This window comes from Salvelinus sp. IW2-2015, unplaced genomic scaffold (assembly GCF_002910315.2).
Source record: "Salvelinus sp. IW2-2015 unplaced genomic scaffold, ASM291031v2 Un_scaffold1244, whole genome shotgun sequence".
Classification (NCBI taxonomy): Eukaryota; Metazoa; Chordata; class Actinopteri; order Salmoniformes; family Salmonidae; genus Salvelinus; species Salvelinus sp. IW2-2015.
The window spans coordinates 7,516-14,001 of NW_019942795.1; positions in this window are offsets into that span (position 1 = coordinate 7,516).

Consider the following 6,486-nt stretch of genomic DNA (forward strand, 5'->3'; position numbering starts at 1 on the left):
CAGGATACAGACAGGTACATCCAGACAGGACAGGTACATCTCTATAAAGGTGGATGGAGGGATACAAGACAGACAGGTACATCTCTATAAAGGTGGATGGAGGGATACAGACAGACAGGTACATCTCTATAAAGGTGGATGGAGGGATACAGAAGACAGGTACATCTCTATGAAGGTGGATGGAGGGATAAGACAAGACAGGTACATCTCCATAAAGGTGGATGGAGGGATACAGACAGACAGGTACATCTCTATAAAGGTGGATGGAGGGATACAGACAGACAGATACATCTCTATAAAGGTGGATGGAGGGTTACAGACAGACAGGTACATCTCTATAAAGGTGGATGGGGGATACAGACAGACAGATACATCTCTATAAAGGTGGATGGAGGGATACAGACAGACAGGTACATCTCTATAAAGGTGGATGGAGGGATAAAGACAGACACATGACACAGTTAAATATCTCTGCAGCAACACATGATAAATGAAACACACAGGAGACATACAACGACAGGTGACTAACAAGTGATTAACAGGGGGACTCACAGGTGACTAACAGGTGAAATAACAGGTGAATAACAGGTGAATAACATGTGAATAACATGTGAATAACAGAGTAAAATAACAGGTGTAATAACAGGTAAATAACAGGTGAATAACAGGTAAATAACAGGTTTAAATAAAATACTGTATGTTCCAGGTGAAATACTGTATGTTCCAGGTGAAATACTGTATGTTCCAGGTGAAATACTGTATGTTCCAGGTGGGATACTGTATGTTCCAGGTGAGATACTGTATGTTCCAGGTGGGATATGCAGTAAAAACATACACGATGTATAATATACACTGAACAAAAAATATAAACTCAACATGTAAAGTGTTGGTCCCGTGTTTCATGAGCTGAAAAAAAAAATCCCTGAAATGTTTCATACGCACAGAAAGCTTTTTCTCTCAAATTCTGTGCACAAATTTGTTTTTTATCCCTGAGCATTTCTCCTTTTCCAAGATAATCCATCCACCTGACAGATGTGGCGTATCAAGAAGCTGATTAAACAGCATCATTACACAGGTGCACCTTGTGCTGGGGACATTAAATGGCCACTCTAAAATGTGCAGTTTTGTCACACAAACAATGCCATAGATGTCAAAATGTTTGAGGGAGCGTGCAAATGGCATGCAGGACTGCAGGAATGTCCATCAGAGCTGTTGCCAGAGAATTGAATTTTAATTTCTCTACCATAAGCCTCCAAATTCGCTTTAGAGAATTTGTCAGTACGTCCAACCGGCCTCACAACCGCAGACCACGTTTTTTTGGGTTTTCTGATGTCAGCGTTGTGAACAGAATGCCCCGTGGTGGCGGTGGGGTTATGGTATGAGCAGGCATAAGCTACGAACAACGAACACAATTGCATTTTATCGATGGCCATTTGAATGCACAGAAATACAGAGACGGGTACCTGAGGCCCATCCTGAGGCCCATCCTGAGGCCCATTGTGTTTAAGGTATCTGTAACCAACAGATGCATATTTGTATTCCCAGTCAAATGAAATCCAAAGATTAGGGCCTAATGAATTTATTTCAATTAATTGATTTCCTCATATGAACTGCATGTTCCATTTATATTTTTGTTCAGTATAATATGAAAAAACGTCCAGGATTCAATTGCGATTTGTCGGCTATGCACCATTTAAAAGTCAAATATCTGAATGAGCTAACAGTTTTTCTGTGAATGCCGTCTCAGCGGAAGCTACAACATTGCCTTTAAAAGGTGCATAGCGGACACAGCGTGATTGGACGAAATCCTGGCCAAATCCTACTAATAAATACCCACAGGTGTAAAGATATACAGGTATGTTACCCATAGACCTGACCTGCTGGTTGTCTGTCTTTAGTGTTGTGGTACTAATTTAGTTCCAGTATTACGTCTGTCTCGTTTAGATGACGAGGTAGGATTCCCTTCTTAGATCAAACCAACACATCTTTCTGAATCTTTAAACAAAATTGAGATTTTGTACATTTCAATGTTTATGGCAATAAAGAGTTATTTAATGTGAAATAGTCAGTGCACCTTAGCTGTGGTTGTTGCTCCAACAGCATGTACATGGAATGTATCCCAGACTCACAGTTTAGTCTTTTTATCAGACGCTCTTTACCCAGAGCGCCTTGCTTCAAGGGCACATCGACAGGTGGTTTTACCTAGTTGGCTCGGGGATTCGATCCAACTTGAGTACGTGGTGCACTACTTTTGACCAGGACTCATAGGGCTCCATTGGGGACGTAATGCCTGACTAGTAAATCACTCAAGTGTTTTTCCTGACTAGTAAATCACTCAAGTGCACTTTTGTTTAACTATATGGTACCTGCATGTCACACATCCAGGAGCTCTTCATCTATTTGGTACTATTAAAGTATTTACCCTTTTAATCTTCACTGTGTTTTGAAAGAAATTATCACTTAAAGGCCAGGATTCGATCCGATCCCGCTTTGTCAGCTGTGCACATTTTAAAGCCAATGTTCCTGTCTTCATAGAGACCACGGAAATTACCTTTAAATGGTGCATGATCCATATCGTCGATCGGCTTGAATCCCGGGCCGTAGTTAACTTTTATGTATCGTTAAGTCTAAATGATGAATTAGAAAACGGAATGTTTGTCTAATGTCCGATATATTTACTCTCTAGTCTAGTACGCTGGTGTACTAGCAACGGCAACGGTGAATTATATCAACTCAGACTAAACATGTATAATATGAGACTACGTCCCAAATGGCACCCTTTAGCCTATATAGTGCACTACTTTAGACCAGAGCCCTATGCCCTATATAGTGCACTACTTTAGACCAGAGCCCTGTGCCCTATGTAGGGCACTACTTTAGACCAAAGCCCTATGGACCTCATGCCCTATATAGTGCACTACTTCAGACAGGAACCCTATGGACCTCATGCCCTATATAGTGCACTACTTTAGACAGGAACCCTATGGACCCTGGGAAGAGTGTGCCATTTGGGACGTAATCTCCGATTCTATTTTTATTAAAGATGGTGTTTGATATTTAATTTTGTACTGTCACAAAAAACTAAAGACTCAAGTAATAAATGTGTAACTTGTGTACAACAGAATGTCTTATTGTTTCTCTTCAGTCTAACTGCAAAATAAATGTAGGAATCATGGAAATCAAAGATTTTCAATTGGGATGTTGTTTACCTAATATCTACTAAAGTAAAAGTGTTTTTTGAAAAGTGAAAACAGAGAAGAGGAGATTGCTTCAACTTCAACACAAGACTTTGTCAAAGTGAACAGAAAAGAGGAAAGAAGAAGGAACTCATGACTGAGGTATTTGGGCTTCTAGTGGTTAGTTGGCAAGATCTTGGTGTTCCTTTCCATTTAGAGCCATCAGGATGTTCAGTGACCTTGAACAATGGTTCTGGAATGATACTCCCTGACGTTAGGACAAGGAAATGATCGGAGCACTTCTCTGCATTCTCTAGTGAACACTCATGGTACCACTGTCTAGTCCTCTAGTCAGGCTAATGGTTTCCTTTTAATAACCCACTGTCTAGTCCTCTAGTCAGGCTAATGGTTTCCTTTTAATAAACCCACTGTCTAGTCCTCTAGTCAGGCTAATGTTTCCTTTTAATAACCCACTGTCTAGTCCTTCTAGTCAGGCTAATGGTTTCCTTTTTAATAACCCACTGTCTAGTCCTCTAGTCAGGCTAATGGTTTCCTTTTAATAACCCACTGTCTAGTCCTCTAGTCAGGCTAATGGTTTCCTTTTAATAACCCCACTGTCTAGTCCTCTAGCAGGCTAATGTTTCCTGTAATAACCAACTGTCTAGTCCTCTAGTCAGGCTAATGGTTCCTTTTAATAACCAACTGTCTAGTCTCTAGTCAGGCTAATGTTTCCTTTTAATAACCAACTGTCTAGTCCTCTAGTCAGGCTAATGGTTCCTTTTAATAACCCACTGTCTAGGCTCTAGTCAGGCTAATGGTTCCTTTTAATACCCACTGTCTATCCTCTAGTCAGAGCTAATAGGTTCCTTTAATAACCCACTGTCTAGCCTCGAGTCAGGCTAATGGTTTCCTTTTAATAACCCACTGTCTAGTCCTCTAGTCAGGCTAATGGTTTCCTTTTAATAACCCACTGTCTAGTCCTCTAGTCAGGCCACCTGATACCTTTTAATAACCCACTGTTTAGTCAGGCCAACTAATACCTTTTAATAACCAACTGTCTAGTTCTCTCGTCAGGCCAACTGTTACCTTTAATAACCCACTGTCTAGTCCTTTAATCAGGCCAACTTTTTCCTTTTTAATCTCCAACTGTCCAGTCAGGCCGATTAATAACCCACCTTCTAGTCCTCTAGTCTTTCCGATTAATAACCCACCTTCTAGGCCTCTAGTCTTTCCGATTAATAACCCACCTTCTAGTCCTCTAGTCTTTCCGATTAATAACCCACCTTCTAGTCCTCTAGTCTTTCCGATTAATAACCCACTCTCTAGTCCTCTAGTCTTTCCGATTAATAACCCACTCTCTAGTCCTCTAGTCAGGCCGATTAATAACCCACTCTCTAGTCCTCTAGTCAGGCCAACTGATGCTTAAATGATAATGCCCTCGAAGCTGGTGTTTGGAAAATATATAGGCACGTGAGGGCCCGCAAACCGTGCCAGTATATCCTCCAAACACTGGCTTTGAGGGCATTATCAGTTTCATACAACAGGTTACCAACATATTCAAATAATGATTTACATATTTTAATAAAACCTTTATTTTGATTAATTTATGTAGACATAAGATTTAGTCCCGACACAATTCTAGGGTTGCTACCCAAGCCGTTTGGTCGTTCTTCCTATCGGTTCGGTGGCCAGTCGTTCAGTCTTTTTTGTTCTGCATCTATGGATGAGAACCAGTCGTTCGTTCTAAATGTTCCATTGCCACACTGGCTGGCAAGGTTCTTATCCCTTGATTGCTAGCTAGCCAACTACCGCTAACTTACAGTCACGTCAAACAGTGGAGCCAGAATAACAGCAAAGTATCTGCATTTGCATTTTGTACGTTGTTTTCTGGTGAGATTTATTAGGATGCATCCATAACAATGAGCTAATAATGCACGATTTCGCCTGGCATAGAAAATGTGCCCACTCGACAGGACACTGTTGTTCAGAGGAGCTAGCCAACAACACAGCTAACACAATCACTTCAAACTGAAGCTGGAAACTAACAAACTAGCTGCACTTTGTTTCGTTTGACCTGTTTCCTGTTGATAGTTCTTTGTATATATCCATAAAAATTATGCTGATTCATGATTTCGACTGGCTGAGAAAAGCTGCCTGCCTGTCTGTCTCATCCCGACTTCCGACACGTTCATTACTACGGGACAGCTGGAGATCAAATTTGAATACTGAAACAATGTTGCAAATGTCAGAGAGACAGATAGCAAGGTTTATACAAATCTCCACTGTTGAAAACTAAATGTTAGTCTAAAAGAAATGTGAGATAACGTCTAGATGCTTTTTATAGTGGAGATCAAGTTTATAAATTGCCTGGCTGGGCTGATGAGACAGTGGATTGCGCAGTCAGATGGAACAGAGTAAATAGGCATTTTAACATCATAGATTTAGCCGGTGGTAACTTGTAGAATAGACACCAGCTGGAATGCCGTTTTAACCAATCAGCATTCAGGATTAGACCCACGTATAATTAAGAACAAAATAAAAGAAAGGACATGGAATGAGTGGAAATGTATTGTATTAATTTAACATCTACAATATAAGAAAATCACCAATACAAAAGAAACATATTTCTGTCATTGTACTGTATACTGTACTGGACACACAACACGACCTGAAAGTTCCCTACATAGCGCACTACTTTTGACCACAACCCCATAGTATAGTGCCCTATAAAGGGAATGGGGTGCCAATTAGGATGCATACTTTAATAATTCTACCTTTATGCTGGCTGGCTGCAGTTTATTCACTAAACATAAACAGATTCGTTCTGATATATTGGCACTGTTCAGTTTCCTCTTTTTAAAACTGGTTGAAGGGCCCCTTTCACCCTGTAGGAACATGCAACGTACCACAGGTTAGATCATTTGCACACTAAATGACAAGCATTGCCTCCAACCAAATTCAAATGAATTTTACGTTTCTAAAATGTCAACTTATTCTAGAAGAAATAGTGAATCATGCAAGAGTGCCAATATATTCCACCCCAACTGTGGTACGTCGTTAAAACTAGGATGGTTTGATGTCAGTGCCAACCGTATCAATGTGTTTGATAGCACGTCATCAGCTGACTTAGTACCGTGGATGTCATTAAAACTCCTTTCTCGCTCTCTTCTCCTTCTCTTCTAGTCTCCTTTCCTCTCTCTCTCTTACTGTCTCTCTGTCTCTCTGTTCTCTCTCTCTCTCTTGATTTTCTCTCTGCTCTCGCTCTTCTCTCTCTCACTCCTTTCCTCTCTCTCTCTCTCTGCTCTTGATG